This window comes from Carcharhinus amblyrhynchos, chromosome 9, assembly GCF_965287045.1.
Source record: "Carcharhinus amblyrhynchos chromosome 9, sCarAmb.v2.hapA, whole genome shotgun sequence".
NCBI classification, from domain to species: domain Eukaryota; kingdom Metazoa; phylum Chordata; class Chondrichthyes; order Carcharhiniformes; family Carcharhinidae; genus Carcharhinus; species Carcharhinus amblyrhynchos.
Window position 1 is genome coordinate 15,079,654 of NC_137332.1, and position 27,028 is coordinate 15,106,681.

Below are 27,028 nucleotides of genomic sequence, written 5' to 3' on the forward strand. Positions count from 1 at the left end.
GCGTATCTATACTCCGGATAGTTCTACCTTTTATCGTATAACTCCCCTCCACATTATTCCGGCCAAAGTGCATCACCTCGCATTTCTCCGGATTAAATTCCATTTGCCATCTATCTGTCCAATCTACCAGCCTGTCTATGTCCTGTTGCATTGCCAGGCACTGCTCCTCAGTACCCGCCAATCCAACCATCTTGGTGTCATCAGCAAATTTGCTGATCACACCACCTACCCCCTCTTCCAAGTCATTAATATATACCACAAATAGAAGAGGTCCAAGTACCGAGCCCTGCGGCACACCACTGGTGACCGGCCTCCAATTGGAAAAGGAGCCTTCCACTACTACTCGCTGTCTCCTCCTCCCAAGCCAGTTCTCCACCCATCTACATACCTGGCCTTGTATCCCATGAGCCTTCACCTTTTCTATCAGCCTACCATGAGGGACCTTGTCAAACACCTTACTGAAATCCATATAGACAACATCAACGGCTTGTCCTTCGTCAACCGTTTTTGTCACCTCTTCAAAAAATTCCACTAGATTCGTAAGGCACGACCTCCCTGTAACGAAGCCATGCTGCGTATCCCTGATCAGATTGCAGCGCTCCAGATGTTCATACATCCTATCCTTGAGGATCCTCTCCATTAGCTTGCCTATAACTGAAGTCAAGCTCACCGGCCTATAATTCCCTGGGTTATCCCTCTGACCCTTCTTAAACAACGGTACTACATTTGCAATGCGCCAATCCTCTGGGACCTCACCTGTGTCCAAAGAAGAGACAAAGATTTGCGTCAGAGGCCCAGCAATTTCATCCCTCACCTCCCTTAACAGCCTGGGATAGATGCCATCAGGCCCCGGAGATTTATCCGTCTTTATACTGTCTAAAAGTCCCAACACCTCTTCCCTCGTGATGACTATTTCCCTCAACGGATCCTCAAACTCCTCAAGCACAGCACCAGACATCAGGCCCCTCTCCTGCGTGAATACCGACGCAAAGTACTCATTCAGGATCTCCCCCATTCCCCCAGGCTCCAAGCATAGTTCCCCTCCTCTGTCCCTGAGAGGACCAATCTTCCCTCTAACCATCCTTTTATTTCTAACATAGGAGTAAAATGCCTTAGGATTTTCTTTAATCCTACCCGCCAAAGCCATTTCATGGCCCCTTTTTGTCTTTCTGATGCCCCTTTTAAGTTCTCTCCTACATTCTCTGTATTCTTCTAACGCTATCTCTGTCCTCAAATGCCTAGATCTAATGTACGCCTCTCTCTTCCTCCTGACCAGGTCCTCAATATCCCTAGTTACTTGTGCCTTGAAGATGGAGGAGAGACTTTGGGGATTCAAAAACTGTATTACTCTCTGCAGGATTCTCAGCCTCTGACCTGCTCTTTTAGCCAGTGTTTATATAGTTAGTCCAGTTCAGCTTCTGGTGAATGATAATTCCAAAAGTTGAGAGTGGGGGATTCAGCATTGGCAACATCATTTATTGTCATGTTAGAGATGGTTGCCTGGCACTTGTTTGGCACAAATGGTACTCGCCACTTATCAACTTAAGCCTGAATGTTGTCCAGGTGTCGCTGCATATGGGACAGGAAATGAGAACAATTTTGCACGAATTCAAACATATCAAGTGTACAACATAAGAAGCCCGCCAAGAGAATACTGTTACTTTGATAGGTTAGCACAGCTGCCTCACAACGCCAGGGATCCAGGTTCGATTCTCAACTTGGATCACTGTCTGTGTGAAATCTGCACCTTCTCCTGTGTCTGCATGAGTTTCCTCCGGGTACTCCAGTTTCCTCCCATAGTCCAAAATACTTGCTGGTTAGGTGCATTGCCTATGTTTGATTCTCCCACAGTGTAGCCGAATAGGTGCCGGAGTGTGGCGATTAGGGGATTTGCACAGTACCTTCACTGCAATGTTAATGTAAGCCTACTTGTCACACAAATAAATAAAAACTTAACATTCTTGGAGGGCCGAAGGGCCTGTTTCCTGTACTGTATTGCTCTTTATTCCAAACTCTCATGACTGACAATTTCAGCAGCAGATGAGGAGATGGAACAGGAAATTTGCAATTAAGTGAATTTAACATTTGCAGAGATTCTTCACACTATGATCTGGAGGTGGGGCGGGCTGTTAACACGCAAATAAGTGCGGCGTGCAGGAATGGGACGGCAGTAGTTATGGGAGATTTCAATCTGCATATTGATTGGTCGACCCATGTTGGACGAGGTGGGCTCGAGGAGGAGTTCTTGGAATGCTGCCGGGATAATTTCCTTGAACTGTGTGTTGGAGCCGACGAGGGAGCGAGCTATCTTGGATCTGGTGCTATGTAATGAGGCGGGTAGAATTAGGGACCTTGTGGTGAAGGATCCTCTTGGAGACAGTGATCATTGTATGGTGGAGTTTCTGGTGCAGATGGAGGAGGACAAAGTGGGTTCCCGGACACGCGTCCTTTGTTTGAATAGAGGGGAGTATGGTAGGATGAGAGAAGAATTGGCGAATGTGGACTGGGGGAGTGCGTTGGAAGGTAGGTCTGCTGAGGAGCAGTGGAGGATCTTTAAGGAGATCTTTCTTGGTGCTCAGCAGAAATTTATTCCGATGGTTAAAAAGGACAGTAGGAAGAGAGGTAATAAGCCGTGGATAATGAAGGAGGTGAAGGAAAGTGTTAAATTAAAAGCGGAGGAATTTAGAGTAGCTAAGAGCAGTGGGCGAGAAGAGGATTGGGAAAGGTTTAAATGTCAACAAAGATTGACAAAGAAGTTGATAAAGGAGGGTAGGAGAAGCTATGAGGCTGGGCTAGCACTTAATATAAAAAAGGATAGCAAGAGTTTTTATAAATATATAAAAAGGAAGAGGCTGGCTAGGGTGAACGTTGGTCCTTTAGAGGATGAGAAAGGGGACCTAGTGGTAGGGGATGGGGATATGGCTAAGGTCTTGAATAACTTTTTTGTTTCTGTCTTCACGGAGGAGGACGTGAATAATTTGCCGGGTGTTAGCGATGGAAAGGTGGTAGGAATGGAGGGTCTTAATGACATTACTGTTACTAGAGAGGTGGTGCTCGACAGACTGGAGGGGCTGATTGTGGACAAGTCCCCAGGACCGGATGGAATGCATCCGAGGGTTCTGAAAGAAATGGCGGAGGTGATAGTGGATGCCTTGGTGGTTATTTTCCAGACGTCGCTGGATTCCGGGGAAGTGCCGGAAGATTGGAAAATGGCTAATGTTATGCTGTTGTTTAAGAAGGGTGCCAGGCAAAAGGCGGGGAATTATAGGCCGGTTAGTTTAACGTCTGTGGTAGGTAAAATGTTAGAATCCGTCATTAAGGAGGAAATTGCGAGGCATCTTGAAGGAATTGCTTGATAGGGCGGACGCAACACGGTTTCATTAAAGGGAAGTCGTGTCTGACAAATTTACTGGAGTTCTATGAGGATGTGTCTAGGGCAGTGGATAGAGGAGAGCCGGTGGATGTGGTCTTTCTGGATTTTCAGAAGGCGTTTGACAAGGTACCTCACAAGAGGTTATTGCAGAAGGTCAGGGGACATGGAGTTGGGGGTAGGGTGTTAGCGTGGATAGAGGATTGGTTGTCAAATAGGAGGCAGAGAGTGGGGGTCAATGGGTGCTATTCGGATTGGCGGTTGGTGACTAGTGGGGTGCCCCAGGGGTCGGTGCTGGGGCCTCAGCTATTTACCATTTATATAGATGATCTGGAGGAGGGAACCGAGTGTAGGGTGTCGAAATTTGCTGATGACACCAAGATTGGGGGAAAGGCAAATTGTGCGGAGGGTGTGGAGAGTCTGCAGAAGGATCTAGATAGGCTGGGCGAATGGGCCAGGAAATGGCAAATGGAATTTAATGTTGGCAAGTGTGAGGTGGTCCACTTTGGTAGGAAGAATGGTAGGAAGGACTATTACTTACGTGGCGAAAAACTGCAGCAGGCGACGGTGCAGAGGGACCTCGGGGTCCTTGTGCATGAGTCGCAAAAACCCAGCTTGCAGGTGCAGCAGGTGGTCAGGAAGGCGAATGGGATGCTGGCCTTCATAGCGAGGGGGATTGAATATAAAAGTAGGGAGGTCTTGCTGCAGCTGTATAGGGCATTGGTGAGGCCGCAGCTGGAGTACTGTGTGCAGTTTTGGGCGCCGCACCTGCGCAAGGATATTTTGGCCCTGGAGGGAGTGCAGAGGAGGTTTACTAGGCTGATACCGGAGTTGAGGGGATTGAGCTATGAGGAGAGGCTGAATAAACTAGGCTTGTACTCGTTAGAGTTTAGAAGAATGAGGGGAGATCTCATTGAGACGTATAAGATGATGAATGGGATGGATAGGATAGAGGTGGAGAGACTCTTCCCGCTCAAAAAAGACAGTAGGACTAGGGGGCACAGCCTCAAGATAAAGGGGAGGCGGTTTAGAACGGAGTTGAGGAGGAACTTCTTCACTCAAAGGGTGGTGAATCTCTGGAATTCTCTGCCCGTTGAAGTGGTGGAGGCTGCCTCGCTAAATATTTTTAAGAAGCGGGTTGATGGGTTCTTGATAAGAGAGGGGATTAAGGGTTATGGGGAGAGGGCGGGAAAGTGGAACTGAGCCACAACAGATCAGCCATGATCTTATTGAATGGCGGGGCAGGCTCGAAGGGCTAGATGGCCTACTCCTGCTCCTATTTCTTATGTTCTTATGTTCTTATGTTCTTATGTAACCTAATAGGACAGTTCAAATGACAGCCAAAGACTCCTCTGTTTCAAACTTTGTAAACGCTCCTATGAAGTGCGCTGGGTGTTTTAATTCATTAAAGCCACTATAGAAATTCAACTTGTTATTCTATAATTTGACAGAGGGTTAGTGTTTTGTTATTATTGTTGATCTGTAGGTAGTGAGATAATAGTTCTGTTCAATTTTTTTTACTAAATGTGGCTGAAAGTGCTCATAATACAGAGAAACCCAGCAACAAGATTTTATGAGAAGTTTAAACGGAAATTTCACTACATTGAATGATTAGAGATTTTTGGGGCATGTCCAGGGTCAATCTAAAATTATGCCTCACTGTGATGAAATTAAGCAAAAAAATACTAATATCTGATTTTTTTTGCATGGTGTATTTTCATTCCAGTGAATTTACTCAAAAGGTACTTCTAAAAATTGAGAAAATTGATGTCACTTCCTTTCACATTTTGTTGGCTACGGCTTGCGTATGATTAAATACTAATAAAACACAAAATATCAATTCACTTAGTTTGCAGAACTGCACGAAAGAAGAATGGGAAAATAAAAGCAAAATACTGGAATTTAAAACAACAGAAAATGCTGAAAAATTTCAGCAAATCTGACAGCATCTCTGGGGGTAGAATAGAACCAACATATCAAGTTGGCTCAACATATCACATTGACTCTACTCTCTCCCCACAGATGTTGCCAGATCTGCTGAGATTTTCCAGTATTTTCTGTTGAATGGACAAATAAACATAATTTGGTTACCAAAAGACGTTTTGGTTTAGGACATTCACTATTATTTCTATTACTTTTGGCATTTTGACATGATTTTCCAAAAAGTTAGCAGCACAAAATTACATCATCATAACAAAACTAAAAGCTGGTTTAGCAACAGGACGCATGAGGTGAACATTAACGTGAGATAGAGTTCCAGAAGACTATGACAGATCCTACATTGCTCACTTCCATCTTAAATAGAAAGAATAGAAATTCCTGCATCCGCTATGAAATTTGCCAGTGGTGCAAAACTTTGCAACTAGTTGATCAATGTAAATAGCATTAGAAGCAATTAAAGCAGGTTGGTTAAGAAATAATACATGAATTTGAATGAAGGTTCAATGTAATATTCATTAGATTGTTACATTGAACCTACATTCAAATTCATGTATTATTTCTTAACCAACCTGCTTTAATTCATTAGAATGTTACTGCATGTGCATGATAACTAAGGTGGTCACTAGCAAAGGTTGTCTGTGATTATTGATCATAAACTTAAACATGTTGCAAAATAAATCAATACCAAATACTAGATTAGAGTTGAACGACAAATTAAAATGGTTATCTTAATGTTATAAAGTGCACGGTTAGGTCCACATAACACTTTCAACTCTGGGTTCCCTATCTTCATGGGAGAAGATTCTGTGATTGATAACTTGTAAAATTTTGATACAAAATTCAAAAAATTGATATTGGTTTATTTGAAGAAACAATTAAGTGGAGACACAATCTAGATTTCCTGCAAGTTGAAAGATATCGTTAATATAAATATAAGCGGGACATTTGACTTGTGTATGCACGAGAAGACAGGTTTAAAAATGCATCAGGGCAAGGGCGATTAAAATAAGCTATTTTTCTTTACAAAGTACAGTTACATGGAACTGATCTACAGTAAAAGTAGCTGCAGCGAAGGATTAACTTCTTCAAAATGAATAAATATCACATTTTTGGGCTGGTTATAATATGGTCAAATACTGCAAGAGGACCACTATCCCTGACTTATTCAGGGAAGATGGGAAACATTTTTAAAGGGAAGCACGCCAGCGTGGAACAGCTGATCAAAATTTTGGACTTATGCATATTATTACTCGGTGATCAAGAATACATTTGGGGAGGCTTTCCTCAAAAGATTAGGTGAGAGAGCCCATATTAGAATATGCTGTGCATCATCTGTGTTCGTGACTTTGACAAGCTCTTATTTCTTATTCCATATTTAATACCTCAACACAGAGCTTGCTTCTGTTCAAAAAACAAATGAGGCCTCAGAAGGCAGGAAATCTACTGTTTCTACAAATAAAATAGCAAGGGATCTTAGTCTTGATGTGCAGAATAATCTGGTTACTTTAAGGCAGGCAAATAAATTTTTTTGTAGCTGTTGTTTCGTCATGACAAATTCCTTTCATATTTCTTTGTCCTTACCAGGTTCTTCCTTTGGTTGGGAGAATGGACAAGTAAAATGACCAACTTTTTTAGCTGTTCTGTTTTAGTCTAAATTGTTTTGCATCCAGGATTTGTTCTTCAAATTGCCCCACGGAGATACAAATCCTATTACCAAATGCATGCAGGTTTTGAAGGACATTAAGACTGCTGTTTCCCAAAGAGTAGGGCAAACAATACCTACTTTTTCAGGAATCAAAAAGCAACACTCATAGCCACGTGTATTCTAATACAATGCTGCTCCTGTTGTTTAATTATACAGAAGATACAATTACAATATGATCTATCATATGTGCAGAAGAAATTTGCTTTTTAGTTGACCATCAGAAGGCAAATCATTTCCATCTAACAGACACCTTTCTCTCTGGATTTTCTCGTCATAATGGTTATGATCAATGAAAGAACATACAAGGCCTACAGCATTTTTTGCCAATAGCCCAGCTTAGTGCAAGGGACGGAAGCACAGAATATTATAGCACACAATTAGGACATTAGGTCCATCATAATTGGCACTGTTTTATTTTTGCAAAACCAAGTTGCTTTAAAAGCATAACAGATAAATGAAAAAATACCAAAAACATAAAATAATAAATGCAAAATGCTAGCAATGCACTGGTAGCATGTAATCAGGGTGGAAGAAAGCCTGCTCAACCATTATCATAAGCAAAGTTGAAGTGGTACTTACAGAAGCAGTAATGCCCAATTCATCCTCCCCTCTAGTGTATTCATAGCATTAAAATTATACGCTACGCATTTCCCTCTCCACAAATGCAGTAACATTGTCCCATAAATATTTGATAAAAATCAGGCTTTACAATTTTGCTGCACAATCATAATGATTAGAATTAATGCAAGAGTAAATAATTACAGGAATGGACTCTCATGGAAGATGTCTTTTAATTAGTGGCCATTAGAACACATAATTCTTTTGATGCAAGTTAATTAGCTGACATTTACAATGTTATTCAAATTGGTTTCAGCTCTTTTAAAAAAATATGCAAATACAAAAAAAATGCATATCCTCCAGTAAATATGCTGACAATATTGGCAGTTTTGCTTAGCACTTACTGTTTTTTCACAAGTCGTCATTCAACCTCCATAACATACTGGTGTGTTTAGATTTAACTTAAGACTTTTAAGATTGCTCAATTCCCATCCAGAGGTCACTGTCCAAATCTATACGTTACTCATTCTAGCTAGTAGTACTTTTGAGGACAACGAGGAGTGAAAATGGTAATCAGTTTTTAAATGTGTTTGTGATCCAGTGCTAAATGAAAGTAGGCTTCCTCAAACACAGGTTTCACTGGGTAGAAACCCAAGGAGCAAACATAGCCAATTTTGTTCTGTTCTGTGTTCCAAGTAACTTTATAAAAATTAATTTGAGTTGTGAACACAGCTGCTAAAGTCCACATTTATTGTCCATCCCCGATTGTCCTTGGACAAAGTGATTATGAGCCATTTTCTTGAGCCATTGCAATCCATCTAGTGTAGTTACGCTCAATATCATTAGGGAGGGATTATCAGGATTTTGAACCAACAACAGCGAAGGAGCAACAATACAGTTCCAATTCAGGGTGGTGTGCAACTTAGAGGAGGAACTTTCCAATTGTGGTGTTCCCTGTTGTCTGCTGGTCTTCTTCTATGTAGCAGAGTACACAAGTTGTGAAGGTGCTACAGAAAGGAGCTTCAGCAAGGTGCCGCAGTGAACTGTGTCTTTGTGCACTGTTAACGGAGAAAGTGAACGCTTCAGGAAATGGATGGGATGTCAGCTAACTGGGTTGCTTCATTCAGAATGGTATCAAGGTTCGTGAGTGTTGCTGGGGCAGCACTCAGCCAGGCAAGTGGAGAGAGCAACCACTTTTCCCCCAAACCAGCCTCCATGGCTCTTGGCTTAATAGTTGCAGGAAGTCCACATACTGCCCAGCAGCTGGAAATTAATTACATGCCCATCTGCCTCTGTTCCTGCCCCATCTCTCTTGCACAGTCTCTTTTTCTCTTAGTAGGAAATCTTTTCAAAATTTCTTCACTAGGTTTTCTTCAAATACACAGTCAGATAGACATTAAATAAACCCTGGAAGGAAACAGTTCCCTGGGAAATTTTCCCCCATCTTACCTGCAGACAGCAGAATCTGCAACAACCAACCATCAGATTTGGACAAAAACGTTGAACCCAAGCACATGGGAAAGCCTATAACAATACTTCAGTGTTGCCTCATTTTGTAGAGTACAAAAAGTGTTTTTGACTGACTCAATTGGACAGAGGTGTATGTGGTCAACTGCCATTTTGCCCAGGTCATTTCCCCAATCCAAAGTCTGCTTGTCTGTTCTATTCTGCATGCACAAACCACTCAAAAGTCCTTCCACAACATTAGCTAGGTCCCTACCATTTACTAGCTAGCTAACTACATGACTATGCATGGTTCCTATCAACATCCAATAAGCATCCCACACCAGCCACTGGAAATGCAGCTTGCAACTCTCAACAGCTTTGACCCTTACCCTAACTCTCTACTTGCCAACTGCCCTTCCTTAGCAAGAATGAGAAATAAGAAGCAGAAAATCAAAAGACACAGAGGAGGCAGGACAAAACAGGAGGAAGACCAAGACATAAAAAGCAACGTGATATTTATAAAATCAAGTACGAGATTTTATAATTGGATGTTGTCTGAGCAAAGGAGATCTACTAAATGTAGAAATATTACATCAAGTGTGTGTTTTGTAAGTTACATTTCAAGCATTAAAGTCCACACACACAAAACAAATGAACAAGAGTTGTTCAATATTACATGGAGATTTACAGGGAAAATGAACTGAATTTGTCAAAACCACTTATTAACTTGCACAAAAGTTAGTAGATTAACTACTCAGTCTCCTTCTCTAAAGCAAACTGAATGTTCACTAATTTGCTAGTAGAAAAAACGATTGCATTTAAGTTCTATTCAGTATTCTTCTCTAAAATTAGTGCAATCAGAATAATTTGAACAAGGGTAATATTAATTTTTAAAACTTTTAATATTCAAGAATATTCAAAAAGGTTAATAAGGGCTCTTGAAGTAACATTAAATGATTTCACTCCAAAAACTTCAACTCACACTTTAAATGATCTGCCTGCAGCCTGATCTTTCTTGTAAGAAAACAAAGGGGCAGTATGGTGCCACAGTAGTTAGTACTGCTGCCTCTTAGCACCAGGGACCGGGTTTGATTCCTGGCTTCAGAGACTGTCTGCACTTTTTCCCCATGTCTGGATGGGTTTCCTCTGGGTGCTCTAGTTTCCTCTCACAGTCCGAAAGATGTGATTTGGTGCACTGGCAATGCTAAGTTCTCCCTTAATGTGCCCGAACAGGTGTCAGAATGTGGCGACTAGGGGATTTTCACAGTAACTTCATTACAGTGAAAATGTAAGCCTACTTGCGACACTAATAAATAAACTTTAGACCTGTTTTGAGATTTTTGATTCATTTTCAAAAGCTATCCTGATCCAAGGCAAGTATGATTTGGCCTCTGGAGGCTATTTTTTTTAAACAAGTGTATTTCCACAAATCAGAAAATAATTTAAAATGAATTGCAGATTGGATTGCCTAAAGATAAATTTTAATTTGTAATAACACAAACTTTAGGAATATGTATTTAAAGATTGCAAAAGACAATCTGATTGACCAATTTACCAATAAGCCACCAAAACAACCATGAGTCCAAACCTTCTACGACTTCAACATATTTGATTTTGATTTATTGTCACGTGTATTAACATTCAGTGAAAAGTATTGTTTCTTGCACTCTAAACAAAGCATACCATTTATAGACAAGGAAACGAGAGAGTGCAGAATGTAGCTTTAGAGTCATTGCTAGGGTGTAGAGCAAGATCAACTTAATGCAAGATAAGTTCATTCAAAAGTCTGACAGCAGCAGGGAAGAAGCTGTTGTTGAATCGGTTGGTACATGACCTCAAGCTTTTGTATCATTTTCCCAACAGAAGGTGGAAGACAGAACGTTTGTGGTGCGTGGGGTCTTTAATTATGCTGGCTGCTTTGCCGAGGCAGCAGGAAGTGTAGACAGAATCAATAGATGGGAGGCTGATTTGCGTGATGATTGACATAGAAAACAACAACTCAACCTTCACAAAATCTCAGCAAATTTAGATAAATACCGAAGGACACATAGCTATTTCATCCAAAAAAGCACATTACTGTTTCAAAACTCTCGTATTTTGTTGCCTGAATTCTCTACTCACGAAAGATCAACATCTTTTCCTTTTCACCATGCCATTTACTTTGGTTTGCTTTTTACCATTACTAGTTTTCTCAATTTGTTCTTTATAATATTTTCTGGCGGCACGGCGGCTAGCACTGATGCCTCAGCGCCAGGGACCCGGGTTCAATTCTGGCCTCGGGTGCCTGTGTATGGAGTTTGCACGTTTTCCCCGTGTCTATGTGGGTATCTTCCAGGTGCTCCAGTTTCTTCCCACAGTCCAAAAGTGTGTGGGTTAGGTTGATTGGCCATGCTAAATTGCCCCTTAGCATCAGATTAGAAGGGTAACTGTGGGGGTTGTGGGGATAGGGCCTGGATAGGATTGTGGTCAGTGCAGACTCGATGGGCTGAACGGTCTCCTTCTGCACTGTAGGATTCGATAAAAAAAAGGTACTTTTTAAAGACACTAAAATCAGCAGCAAAGGAGCAGAACAGAAAAAGTGGCTCAAAAGTTTCATATAATTGGATTGACCTAAAAATTATCCAACCAAAAATGAATCATTGGTACATTTAAATACCATAGAACATTTCAGTGAAGCAATTGGTGCAATTTTCCATTCTTGGAGAAAAGAATTGCTCTGAGCAGTGCTTTTATCCACCCAGAATAGCCAGTGGAACTTCTACACATTATTGAGCTCATAGTATCTAAGGCTATAAGTCCCTCTTCAACTTTAAAGTACATTCTTAGTACAGCCTTCTTTTACTCATATTTCTGAAATTTATTTGGCTCTTTCTCCAAATAATTCATAATTTATGTGGGATCTCAACAATGATTATTACTATCAATTCATCAGGTCAAATGCAACAGAGGGACATGGAAAAACAAAATTCTACCAGGAAGCCAACAAAGTAGCAAACAATCCAAACAAAGAATCCCATGGGAGTCAGCAAGCTGATTCAAAAATTAATTATGCTTGATGGTTCTGAAATACAACAAAATACTTTATTGTTGAATTTGTACGAAATTAAATCAGTATGCCAATAAGACGAAAGCCAAAATATTCACACCTGCCGTTATATCAGTAGCCGTATTGAGGACCAAGACACACTTACCTGGCTCCTCATGGTTACTGAACTGTCATTCAAGTTGTAAAGGCTTTGGGGAGAGAGATCCTACACAGCATGGCTAGTTCAGTTGGTAAACAGTGGGGTTCTGAATCACCAGCCCAACTACTGTGTGGTGATTTTCCTCTTAGTTCTTTTTAATATCTCTTAATATTTAACAGATTTCTGGGAAAATATTATTCTCAGGCATCTTGCATTCACTACTAGAACAAGTTATTTAAAATATAGGATTGCTTTACTTAATAATCTACAAGCTTTCCCCTAAATAAATATCTTCACCATAAATAAAACTCGAAAATAAAGCTGGAAAATAAGGTTCAACATAATTGTGAACGCGGCAGTTATAAGGCACCAACTTGCAAAAAAAATTCACAGAAAGCACAACTTCACTTGAAACCATCTCCCACTTTAAAGTCTCAGGCTGACACTACATTTGCGCATGTGCAGGAAGTGGTCCCCCTGGTGTTGCAGCACAATAAACTCAGCCTTGGTCTTACACGAACACACAAATCAACCAGTGCACAATTCACAGGACATATTTACAAAATATCACCTTTTAAAATGCATCATTTAGCAACCATCACCATCCTCAGCACATGTATTTACATAGTACTTTTCATGACATTAGGATGTCCCAAAGTGCTTTATAGCAAATTAAGTACTTTTTGAAGTACAGTCACTCTTGTAGGAAGCACAGCAGCCAAACTGCAAATTCTTACAAACAGCAGTGATACCTGCATGCGATTCTCAATCGTGACTCAGGCAGCAGCTTATGTAGATTTATCTCTTGCCTACTTTCGTTCAATTTTCCTAAACATATAAACTTTCAGAGTTTTCTTGTCCTCAAACTACATTTGCCAGTTACTTGTCTTTGCTAAATTATCTGGGTCGTCTTATTGTCTCCAACACTCCCCATCTCAGTTTACTATGTTTGTAGACAATATATAAAGATGCCACAGGCAACTAAAGCACCGAACCTCAAAAGTAAGTTCAAGTGAATGTGAACCAAAGATGTGCAAGTTAGGTGGATTGGCCATGCTAAATTGCCCCTCAGAGCCACAAGATGAACAAGTTGGATGGATTTATCATAATAACCGTGTGGAGTTATGGGGAAAGGGACTGACGCAGACTCGATAGGCTGAATGGTCACCTCCTGCACTGTAGAGATTATATGGAATCACAAATACACAGTAAGACATTAAGGCACCAGAAAATATCTTCATAACCCTGTACATTTTTTGCTCTCATCAATACATACCAATATTAAGAATGACGATCTCTAACAAACATTTAAAAATGTTACTGCATTCAAAATATACAAGTACAATGTTATTCTGTTAATTAAAACAATGAAAAGGGGTGGACATGGAGATTTGTTTCCACTTGTTAGGCATTAAAAAGACCAGACACCATCAATTCTCCAGCCGTTCACACCCTGCCACTGCTAACAGCAAGAATAGAGAATTGGATGCTCAGGCAAATCCCCATTTGCTGCAGCAGGATTAGAGAATCCCAGCTGCAGATGAGGCCGCCCCAATAATTCCAGCCAGGAATTCAGGAGAACCATTGTTACCCAAAGGGTACAATGTAGGACTTATTACCAGGAGTAATTCAGGCTCAGATGTCTATCAAGGGAAAATAATAAAACATACTGAACGGGTTAAATGGGTGGGGTAAGGATCAAGCAGCGGGCCTGAATAGCCTGTATCTATGTTGTCATATATAGTATCATTTATGTTACAGGAGGTAATCATTCAACCCATCTAGTCCATGCAGGCTGCCATGGTGCTATCCAGTCAGTCCCACACCTTGCTCAGTCCCCATGACCCTGCAAATTTATTCCTTTCAACTGCTTTAAATGCTTCAAGTGTGTAGTTATAATTGGAAAATTTGGAGATAGAATTAAATGCAGGGGGCAAGCAAAATTGGGGAAAAGTGCATCATGCCAATTTCCAAATTTGTTCCTGTCAACATCCATTTTTCCCAGAGGCAGCTTTGGTGCATTAGCAGCAAGCTGCCCAAAAGTGCCAGGAAGTCAGCTAAATGGGCAATTAACAGCAAATTTAAAAGGGTCACATGAAGACCCCAAGCTGCACCAGAACTTTGGCTACACATAAAGGAGGCAGTTGTAAAGTGGGAGATTGGAACAGCATGAAAATAAGCTGCAATCTGACTGTTTAATGGAGCAAATGGCAAACCCAAAGGACATCTGCAGGTTGGGGCTTGACATTGTAAGAGCAGCACCCACTGTAGAGATGGTTGCCAGCTCCTTCAGCCTTTACACACAGCCATTTTGTTCTGCCGTCCTTTGAAGCTTTCACCTCAGCAGCCTCCCGCCATCTGTAATTGAATGGCAAACCCTGTGCCAGCTTACTAATTGATCACTTTCCAGAAAAATGACCCAGAAGCACGCTGCTCTGACAGCCAGGTTATGTATCAGTAAATAAATAGTCCCATCAGCCAAAAATATTCTGCAGCCAAAAAATTCAGCCCAATGTAACAATTAAATCCTCTTAAGGTATCATAAGAGTATCAGATAAGTATTCCACTTGAATATTATAATACAAATTGATTAATAACATTCAACTCTGGAAACAATTTTCACAAAAATAAACATGAGTTAAACACAAATAGAAACATGAAACACCATGGTAAATAAATGTTAAGCAAGCTTCTCACAAATGCTCAATGTCAAAAATACAGGCATACTGAAAATAAAAGATGAAAACTTAATAAAAAAGTGTTATATTTCTTACTTTACTTTTAAATTCGTTTTCCCTTGCTATTTCCGTCTCCCAGTCTCTTGCGATCGTGTACAATCTCTAGATGCACACAGCTGTCTTTTTCCTGATTCCGATGAATTTATCTGCAACTAAAATGATAAATCTTACAGCATTTCAACTAAATTCACCTTTGAGTAACAACTTTTTTCCATAGTAAAACTTCTATTTTCACATGAACCATCAGCTTTGGGAACATTTCTTCTGCCACCCGATTCACATTACTAATAGAACTTTGCTTTAACAAGGAATACATAAAATTCTTAATCATGCCTTAAAGTCAGAAAATGATACATCAGCTTCAGAATTTAAAATTAATATTAGCTCTCTTAGAAACAAGGTTCTTGTTTGATGTTTTGAACGGTTTGTTGCTATATTATGCAGAAATCCAGTGTGTAATGCTGCAGACATTTGTTTGCATACTGACTGCACTGGAATAATAATAATAATAATAATAACAATAATAATCCCAAAAGCATTGTCGTACTCAAGTACTTAAAGTACCACATCCTATCTGGGACTTCAACTGTGAAAAATAAAGTCAGCTTACAAGCAGAAAGACAGCAAACTGTTGCTATCAGTGGGAATACACCAAATGCACACCAGACAAAGGATTCACATCAACCTGTCAAGTTTCAAGTTTCCCTTGCAGTTTTGATGACAATCAGTGCACTGCAAAACAAAATCATGTACCCACTAATCGGTAAGTTTGAAATGGTGAACTTAAAATTATTTTGTTTTGGATGGCATAAATTACTTCACAGCAATGGTGTGCCTGTTGTTGTAAAGTTGCGAACACTAATTAAGTGGAATATCTGCAATATCAAACCTTGATAGTGAAGGACTAATGTCAATATATTGGGAATATCTAAAATAGATATAGATTAGCTCTTCTGTTTGCTAACCAGCTTTGTGATACTTACGAATTCAATATGGTTCCACATCAAAAATGAAAGCATAAATTATCTGGAGTCACAAGCACAGCTATATGAAACTCATCAACCAAAAAGTCAGGGGACAGGAAAGGCTTCTGAAGCTCCAGCTCTCCAATCCTAATGTGGAACATATTTTTAATACGTTCATTTTGATTATCTCTACCACACTACCTGAATGAAGAATTTCTTCTCAATATTGGTTTAAAATTACTTCTTACTCATTTCTGTTTATACTTTCTGCTTCCCCAACTTGCTCTGAAGTTATATTCTTAATTGAATGTAACTTATCCTCACTAATATGATACTAGAAGATTTCTGGTAGCATTGCTCAAAGGTAATCTGGGGCCAGGAATGTGGTTTTCATGCTGCAAGTGGTTCTTCTGCACCCCAAAACTCTTTTACCCAGAAGTTTAAAGAGCAAATTTCACACGACAAACTAGATCATGTTACTACATTAGAGACCTGCAAAGAATAAAAGGATACTTAGCCTGGAATAATTGTATTATTATTTACCTAACACTTCTGAAAACTCCCTCATGATTTTTTAATTCAGTAATTCATTATGATCAGTTGTTTTTCCCTATTCATTAGTTCTCATAATGGATTTGCAGATTTTGCTGGAGGACTAATGCACCGGAAAGGCCTTTCCAAACTCGCTTTCAGTGACTAAGATCTTGAAAATGTGATCCTCTGCCACAGGCCGTAGTTGCTATGCTGCTTGGCTGACACAACTCGTTTATTTAATTAACTAGCTGATTTAAACGCATAGAATCCTAGAATTCCTGCTGTGCAGAGGAGGCCATTCAGCCCATCAATTCTGCACCGGCATCTCAGAGAATGTTTTATCCAGGCCCATCACCATCCCCACCCTGCCCAGCTAATCCTGTGACCCTGCACATTTTACTGTGGGTAATTCACCTAATTCAGACACCTTGGAACACTATGGGAAATTTAGAATTGTCAGTCCACCTAACCTGCACATCTTTGGATCATGGGAGGAAACCCGAGCCCCTGAACTCCACAGTCACCCAAGACCGGGATTGAACACATGTCTCCAGGTCATTAATCTAAGGCAGTAATGTAACCACCATGCTACAGTACTTCACTATAAAGCAACTGGCTCAACCTTATAAAACTCTCTGGCTTGGCTTGATAGAATGCTGTTGCGCACTCACAGGCCTCATAGCAGATCTATGGATAACTATCAAGCAGATTACTAGTCTCAGTGATGAAACCAGAAGTAGATAGAATGCCTTAAGCAGGCACAAATGAGTCTGCTATCTTCGATGATTACACCATATTCGGTAATCTTGTACAACTGACGGCACAAGTGGCAGAAAGCAATAGGTTCAGTCAGCCACCACAGCAGATGTGACAGAATCAGTTCTAAAACCATGACATGAAATACATCAAGAGGAAACACAACACAAATCTTAACTAGCCTCACTGAGGTTAGATCACTCCCCTTGACATCGAGGCAGCAAATTGGCAGAGGATAGAATCGCTTCTTGGCCTTTTGGCTAAGGTCAAGTGTAGTATCGACATGCTGCACTCGGTTGAAGTCATTAGGTTCCATTTTAGCTTCATTAGAAGCAATTTTTAAAAGCAGCAACTCGGCCTTTTGGTTAAGATACAAATAAGATCAGCCTTGGATGAGGAGCTATGCCTACTCCAATCACCTTGGATCATGTAGATCAAGCCCAAGACAGGTGGTGAGAGCCCTGTCTTGTCAATTTGGATCAGGAATGTCTCAACTTGTTGAGACTCTGAATGGAGCTTGGTTTGATTGATTTGGAATAAAAACCAAAAAAAAGGCACCAAGGCGACCTTCTAAAACTGAAGTCAATGGGAATAAGGACAGACACTCTCCAATGGTTGGAGTCATCCCTGGCACAAAATGAGGGTGGTTTTGGTTGTTGGAGGCTAATCATCTCAGTCCTAGGACAAAATTGCAGGAGTTCCTTAGGGCAATGTCCAAGGTCCAATTGCTTTCAACTGTTTCAATGACCCTCATTTCATCACAAGGTCAGGAGTGGGAATGTTTGCTGATTGCACCATCAGCTCCATCAACAACTCCATAGATAATCTGTGCCCACATGCAGAAAAAACTGGGACATGATTCAGGCTTGGGAGGATAAGTATCCATAGATCCCTGAATGCAACCGGATATGGTGGTTAAGGCAGCCTACGGATACTCGCCTTTATTAGCCTAGACAAAGAATACACAGGCAGGGAGATGACGATGGAGCTGTATAAAACGTTTGTTAAGCCACGGCTAGAGTACTGTGTGAAGTACTGGTCACCACAATATAGGAAGGATGTGATTGCACTGGAGAGGGTGCAGAGGAGATTCACTAGAATGCTGTCTAAGCTAGGTTAGACTGGGGTTGTTTTCTTTAGAGCAAAGAAGATTGAGGGGGGAACGTGATTGTTGTGTATAAAATTAGAAGGGACAGCAATAGGATAGAGTAGAAGGAATTTTGCCCCTTAGTAGAGGGGTCAATAACCAGGGCTGAGTATTAAGGTAAGGAGCAGGAGATTTAGAGGGGATTTGAGGAAAATCTTCCAGAGGATGGTGGGAATCTGGAACTCTAAAACTCTGGAAATTGCCTGCTGGGAGACTACAGAGGAAGGTCTTAGCAAGTATTACCAAGAGAGAGCTGAAAGGGCCTTGATTTAAAAGTCCTATTTGAAAGGTGGCGGCTCTAACCGTGCAGCACTCTCACACTCGCTCCTTTGGAAAATAATACGGGCGAGCTGACCAACGTTTATCGCTCAAGCACTAAAAAAAAAATCAAGTTTTGATCACATTACTGTCTGTGTTGTGTACAAGTTGGCTGTTGTAGTTCTTGCATTACAACAGTAATTACACTTCAAGAAAGTAATTAATTGGCTGGAAAGCATTTTGAGACAGCTTTCAGTTGTGAAAGGAGCTATATAAATACAACTTTTTCTTTCTATTGTATTGTGATGTATGGTTAACAAGGACTAAATCAGATGATATGAGAAAGCCTTTAGCTGATTAGTCATCTTCAAAGAAGGGGAGTTGTTAGCTCAGTTGACCGGATGGTTGGTTTATGATGCAGAGTGATGTCAAGTGCAATTTGATTTAATCTTTGATTCAATTTGTCACATGTATTGGGTGAAATACAGTGAAAGGTATTGTTTCTTGGGCGTTATACAGTCAAAACATATCATTCAGAAAGTAGAGACAGAAGGTGCAGAATAGTGTTGCAGTTACTGATAGGGTGTAGAGAAAAATCAGCTTAATATATGGTAGGTCCATTCAAAAGTCTGACAGAAGCAGGAAAGAAGCAGTTTAAGTCAGTTGGTACGCATTCTCAGACTTTTGTATCTTTTTCCCAACGGAAGAGAGCATGTCTGGCGTGCGTGGGCCCTTTGTTATGCAGACTGCTTTTCCAAGGCAGCAGGAAGTGTAGACAGTGTCAATGAATGGGAGACTAGTTTGCATGATGGACTGGGTTTCATTCACTACCCTGCGTAGTTTCTTGCAGTCTTAATCAGAGCAGGAGCTATACCAAGCTCCTGATACATCTGGAAAGGATACTTTCTCTGTGCATCTGTAAAAATTGGTGCGAGTCATAGTGGAAATGCCAAATTTCCTTAGCCTCCTGAGAAAGTGGAGGCAATAGCTTTCTGAACGAAAGCACTGGCGTGGAGGAGCCAGTACAGGTTGCTGGTGATCTGAACACCCAGAAGCCTGAAGCTTTCGACCATTTCCACTTCTTCATCATTGATGTAGACACGGACATGTTCTCGATGATGTTTCCTAAAATCAATGACTATCTCCTTCATTTTACTGACATTGAGGGAGAGATTGTCACTCCATCCTATTCTCCATCTCTTTCCACCTTGTCATTGTTTGAGATCTGACCCACTACGGTGGTGTCATCAACAAACTTGAAAATGGAGCTGGAGTGGAATTTGGCCACAGTCATAAGTGTATAAGGAGTATAGTAATGGGCTGAGTACACAGCCTTGCAGGGCACCGGTGTTGAAGATAATTGTGGAGGAGGTGTCATTACCTATCCTTACAGATTGCGGTCTGTGGGTTAGGAAGTCTAGGGTCCAGTCACAGAGGGAGTAGCCGAGTGATAACGGCCGAGGGTATTCACAAAGGCCCACCTTTTCAACCTTGCCCCTTGACTGATGTGTGGTAATCCTTGGTTTAAACCATCACGAGTCAGCTACTCCCCTCAAAAAATGAAAGCAACCTATAGTCATCTAGGACTGCAGCAACTTTACCATCTTCAGAGAATGACGTAGAAACCTGTGATCCCAGATATAATCTTTGGCAATTTTACATACTTATTAGAAAGTGCAAATTGGATAGAAAAATCAAGCACAAACAACTCCAATCCAAACATGATTACTTAATTCTGGTCCATATGAGTATTTCAAGGAACGCAGAAGCCCTATCATAAGGAGCAGAATTAGATGGTCAAATATAGGTAGTACACTGACTGGAAGCTTAAACTCTCAGCTGTCCAGGGATGTAAAGAATTTGTGCTGATTTTAGTACTTAATTTGAAACCCCAATATGTCACTTTATAACAATTCTACTTTTATCTGGCCAACAGGATCGTGATGACCCAAACCAAATGAAACTTCACAGAATTAAAGTTTATAAAATGGCCTTAATTATACTCAAAATAGCTCAAATTTAAAATATCTGAAATCAAATGAAGACCATAGCCTGACATTTCTGTCTTGTCTAACTTTAGAGGAAAAGTGAACACAAATAAACCAGTAAAAACCCAAATGTAGAATCTTTACTAAAAACAGTTGTGATGGAATTTCAACCCTTAGTATTAACACAATAGTCTTGTGTCATGATTTTATCTAACAAGGTTTTGGCTTACATCATTTCAGTTTCATACAGGATTATCACACTGCTGTGCACCAATACATTTAATAGATGTAATATTTCATCCTGGCCTTGGAGGGAGTCCAGTTGAAATTTTCTCAAATGGTCGGCACGGTAGCCCAGCAGTTAGCACTGCTGCTTCACAGCTCCAGGGACCTGAGTTCAATTCCCGGCTTGGGTCACTGTCTGTGTGGAGTTTGCACATTCTCCTCGTGTCTGCGTGGGTTTCCTCCAGGTGCTCCGGTTTCCTCCCACAATCCAAAGATGTGCGGTTTAGATTGATTGGCCATGCTAAATTGACTGTAAATGCATAGGTTAGTGAGTAAAATATGTATGGATATCGGGGTAGGGCTGGGTGGGATTGTGGTCGGTGTAGACTCGATGGGCTGAATGGCCTCCTTCTGTACTGTAGGGTTTCTATGGTACCCTGACTCCAACATTGCAGGAACAAATTACAAAAAATTAAATATTAAGTGGCACTAATAGAGTAGATAGAGAGAAAACTATTTCCACTGAATAGGGAGTCTATGGTGAACACATCTTAAAATTTAAAACCAGGGCATTGGAGGTGGAGAAGAACAATCATCTTGTATTTATTTAGCATAATAAAATATCCTAAGGTGGTGCTTTACAGCAAAATTTGACACTGAGCCATAAAGAAATATTAAAGCAGATGACTGGTTAGGTGGCCGTTTTTGGAGGAGGAAAGAGATAGAAAGGTTTAGGAAATGAATTTCAAAGAGCTGAGGTGTCATTGGTATGTTAATTGCATTATTACAGTTAAGGATGCAGGTGAAGGGCATTGATCAAGTACCATGAACATATAAGGAAAGACTTGCCCTTTTAAAGGGATAATTAGTTAATTTGTTCATTAGTTTATCTTCGCTGGCTTTCAAAAGAGAGGTTTACAAGGAGACATCTGCAGATGCAACGTCCTTCAGCATTTTTGAGATCTTCAGCAACCAATGAACAGTGCAGGGGCTGGTGTGCATCAACAACTCCCCAATCATGGTTTTAATTTCCTCTTCTTATTACAGTGCCCCTATAAGACTTTGCTAGTTTATTTACTAGTTAATTTATTTTATTGGTTTTTAAAGAGCATGCAAGGAGAGACTTGATCAACCCCAGTCTGTTTTTTTTTCCATGGTTATAGCAGTGCCCAGTGTCCTCAGAGGGAGCATGTGGTGTCAGCCGTTATACTGGAGATCTTCCACAACTGGTGAGAGCTACAAGGACTGGAATGCATCAGACCTGGGAACTTGATTTTACTTTAATAAGTTTCCTTCATGTGTAGTTTTAGTTATAGTACCCCTTTTAAGGGGCTGTCAATTAGTTTATTTAGTAGTTATGAACAGAATATGTAAAAAGAATTTTTTGATTGCTTTCTGTTGGTATCCCTTTAAAAGGGCTGTTGATTAGCATTTGTTTAGTTGTTACATTCGACTATATTGAGAGACTTTAGGACTTCTTCTTTATTAGTCTGCTCCTGCACCTCGCCAATGTGACCATTAACATATCTGGGCAGTGGGAGGTCATTTGACCTGACTGTCTGCCCCTCTAGATCATAGAATCTCTAAAGTGTAGGAGGCGGCCATTTGGCCAGAGTCTGAACCGAATCTCCGACTGAGCATCCCAACCTCTTGAGCATTTAGAAGAATGACAGAAGATCTAACTGAGGCATACACAATGATAAAAAGGTATTGACAAAGTAAATGTAGTGCGGATGCTTCCTCTTGTGAGGAAATCTAGAATAAGAGATCATAGTTTTAGGATTAGGTGCAGCAGATTTAAAATCAGGGATGAGGAGAAACAACTTTGTTCAAGGGTCATGTGGAATTCACTGGGGGTGCCAGGGCATGAGTGTAAATTTGAGGAGATGGACAGATGTTTCATTAGCAATGGGTTAAAGGGTTATGGAGAACAGGCAGAAAAGTGGAGTGAGGCAGAGATGAAATCAGCCATGACCTTACCGAATGGTGGCGCAAGCTCGATGGACTGAATTACCTACTCCTGTTCCTAGTTCTTCTTCTTCCTCCTACGTCTAGCTACATGTAAAGGGGGGTAGAAATTTGAAATTCTCTTTTGTAACTGACAGTTGATGCTGTCAATTGTTAATTTGATTTGGAAAATTATGATTTTTTTTGGGTTTTTTTTTCAAAATAGTATTTGGGAAAAGGGGAAAGAGCAGATATGTATTTAGGTCAGAGATCAGCCATGGACTGGTTTGAATGGTAGAACAGGCTCAAGGGGCTTCATGACCTCTTACTAATCCCAGATCCCTATAACAAATGCAATTGCACAGAATTAATCTAAGCCAGTTGTCAGTGCAAACCTAATTATAATTCTCTAGAATGTTTTAGGAGGAAGGATGCAAAATAAAAGACTACTCGGCTGGATTGTGTTGTGAAAATAAAAGCTGAGATTAACTGTTAAGTAAATTGGATGGCAATTTTCAGCAAGCATTGTTAAACTCAAAATTTGCTGGGTCACCTGATTGAACTGCATGAAGTTCTTGTTGTGTTGTCATAGATACAGACTAAATTCACCACAAAAAAAATTAAATTCAAGTAATTCCAGTCTAAGTACTGTTTAATAGCGTGGCAAGCCTTAATTACTACCAAACTATCTCACTGCCACTGAAAATGAACTTTAGCAGTAGTACTCCAATTTCAAGCCTGTCAAGTCTCACTGGGGACTTGATCATTTTGTTGTAATAAAGTCACTTATTTAGATTTACTTCACTTTTAAATCAGAAAACATGTCCACTTATTGGGGAATCCAAAACAAGGGGACATAAACAGAAGTTAGTCACAAGTAAATCCAATATGGAAATCAGGAGAAATTTCTTTGCCAGAAGTGTGGTTAAAATGTAGAATACACAACCACACAGTGGTTAAAGTAAATAACATTATGCATTTAAGAGAATGCTCAAAAGGTAGAGAGGAGTAGATGAGGAAAGAGCTTCATGTGATAGAAATCACTGGCATAGAACCGTTGGGCCGAATAGCCTATTTCTATGCTGTAATATTTACTCACTTGTATGCAAGTGCAGCATTTCATATTTTTAGAATGTAATTAGTATTGGAGACTTTTTCTATTAAATTATATCGTTAAAATGTTTGACTCTTCTGTCTTTACCTTTCTGATTTGCACTTCCTGGTTTAGACTCTGCACTGCTCATTAATCTGAATGAAGAATTACAAAAGAAATACACAGCTGCTAACCCAATTCACATGTTTCAGATGCCCTGTGGCTGGCACTGCGCCATTTCAGTGCTCTGCTGACAGCAACATGTTGTGTAAAACCCACAAAGTTTACAAGCAAGTGCAAATCTAACAAACACCTGGTGCTGTTCATCGCTCACAACAAAATCTGGTCCATCAAGTAATTTAATAGCTAATTTATGCCATAATGTTTTGCTGAAACCAACAAATGTCAAAATTACATTTTTTTAAAAAAGGATCAACATCAATTTGAGTACAAAGTTAAATATTGATCTAGAAAATAACTAAATAGTGAGAATAGTGGATTTTGTTATGGTAAACAATTTTGTCATGTCATGACCCAAGTGTCTATCACTGAAAATGTACTGGAATTCTATCAGTCATACATTCATGCTGAAGATCAACTAATGTCTTTATCTCTATAAAGAAAATACAAAGTGAAATACACAATGCATACTCTTTTTGTATGGAATGTGTAATGATTTTAAGTTGTGACATTACACTGAGACTGTCAAAATAATAGCAGAATTCAACTTCATCCCTCAACCACTGAACCAATTGGGAAGAAGAAAATTGTAATACACTGAATTATGTCAGCTCAAAATGACAGGATGTCTCATGCAGCATAAAAAGCAGTCTGGTTTATCTGCAAAGTTAAAAGACATTAGAGGATTGGAAGTTAGTTACAGTAGTAAAAAGCATTGATGAAGCGACATAAGAATTAGGAAGAGAGCAGTGGAGTTCAGGTTGACAATTTAGACAGCAATTCTGTGTCCCGAGATATTTATGCTATATACTGGTCTAGAATCAACTCAAGATCTAAGCCACACTTGTTATATATGCAAATTACAGCTATCAATTATATTTGGATAAAGAGCAGGCAGCAAGAATGGATAATAAATGTCACTTTCATAAAGTGATGCACTTAAGCGGACATGACATCTGTGCAAAATGTCACGCAATCAACTGCTGTATACTGCTGCTTGTAGCTACTCCTACCATGAGGTCTGCTGTCATGGTGTGTGTCATACTCTGTCTTGCACCATTCTCACACATTTACCTAACTCCTCTGCAACTGCTCTGTGTTGTCCACAATCCAAATACCCCTCCTTCTGCTTCCCTCCCTTTTGCCCACTCAAGGGATTCCTTATTGCTTTTGGGTTCTCATCAAAAAGCTGATTATGCTGACACTTTTGTTTCTGGAAGTCATTTTGAGAAATTTGTTATTGAAATTTCAAGCACCTCTTCATTTGTCTTCTGGTGTGTATATGAAATTTTTAGCATTTTTTTTGCATTCAGATTTCAAAGCTTTCTATTTTCTTCCAAACACCTTTACATATTGTCCAAGTTTTTGAAGCATATTGGCAAGTGGATTGAATGTAGTTACGAGTGTTTTTAAAAACTAGTTACAAGAACAAATTTACTTGCTAACACATCCTTTAGCTTCACAAACTTACTTTTGGCTATCTCCATTCATCTGATTTGAGCATTGTATCCAGCATCTTCAGTTATACTTTGTGAATAGAAAGCTTATCTACTTGTTCCACTGTGATATAATCCATTTTAATCTTCACTTTAGTCTCTTCCAATGCATTCTTCATAACTTCCACTGTTTTTGTCTTTTAATGTTCATACTCAATCCATATTCTAAACTTCTCGAATTTACATGATCTATGATATTTTGTAGGGCCTCTTCTGATTCTACAAGTAGTGCTGCATCATCAGCATTACACAAGTTTATGCCTCTAATTTCTGTCCTGGAAGTGCATCTAATTTCCTGAATATTTGTTGTTTACAGATTGCATCATTTTGACTAGATTATATAGCATCACATTCGTCTCTTCACCTGAATTATGTCTGATTGTCTATCTTCTAGCCTGATTTGGTCCCAATATAGGCTCTGGATAAATCTTGCATCTTTACTATCAATGTTATATTTGTCGATTAGTTTTTGTTGATAAATATGTTTTCATTGCCTATTATCTCTAGGTATGTATTGAATATTGTTCTTAGGTTAAATATTCCCTTTATTGTTCCTACTCCAGGTTTAAATCCAGACTTTTACCAATTTGCTTCAAATATGTTATTATTTATTATGATTTTCAAGATCAGTTTAATGAGATGACTTGTTGAGCTCGTAAGTGCTAACCCTGGTGGAAGAGAGATTAGCACTGCTGCCTCATAGCACTAGGCACCTGTGTTCAATTCCAGTCTCAGGTGACTGAATATGTAGAGTTTGCACGCCTGCGTGGGTTTCCTCCAGATGCTCCAGTTTCCTGTCAGTCCAAAGATGTGTAGGTTAGGAGGATTGACCTTGAATAATGTGTGTAATTATAGGTAAAGGGCCAGAGAGAGGGCCTGGTTAAGACACTGTCAGAAAGAGTCAGTGCAGACTCAATGTCCAAACGGCCTCCTTCTGTACTGTAGGGATTCTATGATTTTAGTACTAAAATTACTTTTAAGTTTCTTTGTTAAAATAATGAATGTTTCAAAGTCACTTGGAATTAAGGGTTATGGGGAGAAAGCGGGTAAGTGGAACTGATCCACTTCAGATCAGCCATGATCTTATTGAATGGCGGGGCAGGCTCGAAGGGCTAGATGGCCTACTCCTGCTCTTATTTCTTATGTTCTTATGTATCCTTTGGCATATATTTGATCACAAATTTCTGTTACTGCTTCCAATTTTGTTTTCCCAAGGGCTTTTAGATGTTCTGTTGTTCCTTCATCTATACCTGCAGCTTTTCCTGTGCTCGATTGCAAAACATTATTCATCCCTGATATAAATGTTGGTCCTTAATTTGCCTCTATATTTGGAGGACTCTCAATCCACTTAAATATTCTGCCTGTCTTTTTGCTACTCCATTCTTCTCTTCATAAGATGGAGCAAATAAAGTTAGCTACCTGGAACCAATGACTCATACCAGCAACTTATGTCAATTCAATGGCAGTTTTTCTGCAAAATGCTCCCAAAATTTAAA

At 39.9% G+C, this 27,028-nt stretch overlaps 1 protein-coding gene across 2 annotated transcripts in view; it reads right to left on the reverse strand.

Annotated features, from left to right (window-relative positions):
• The window catches only part of LOC145347601 (zinc finger protein 644-like), a 128,026-nt gene that overhangs the window by 53,045 nt on the left and 47,953 nt on the right, over positions 1 to 27,028 (reverse strand). The window contains exon 2 of one of the 2 annotated variants that reach the window (XM_080195198.1): positions 14,985 to 15,095. The gene's annotated coding sequence lies outside the window, so the exon portion shown is untranslated. Of the gene's footprint in view, positions 1 to 14,979; positions 15,096 to 27,028 lie in introns of both variants that reach the window. The other variant, XM_080195197.1, reaches the window with a different exon arrangement.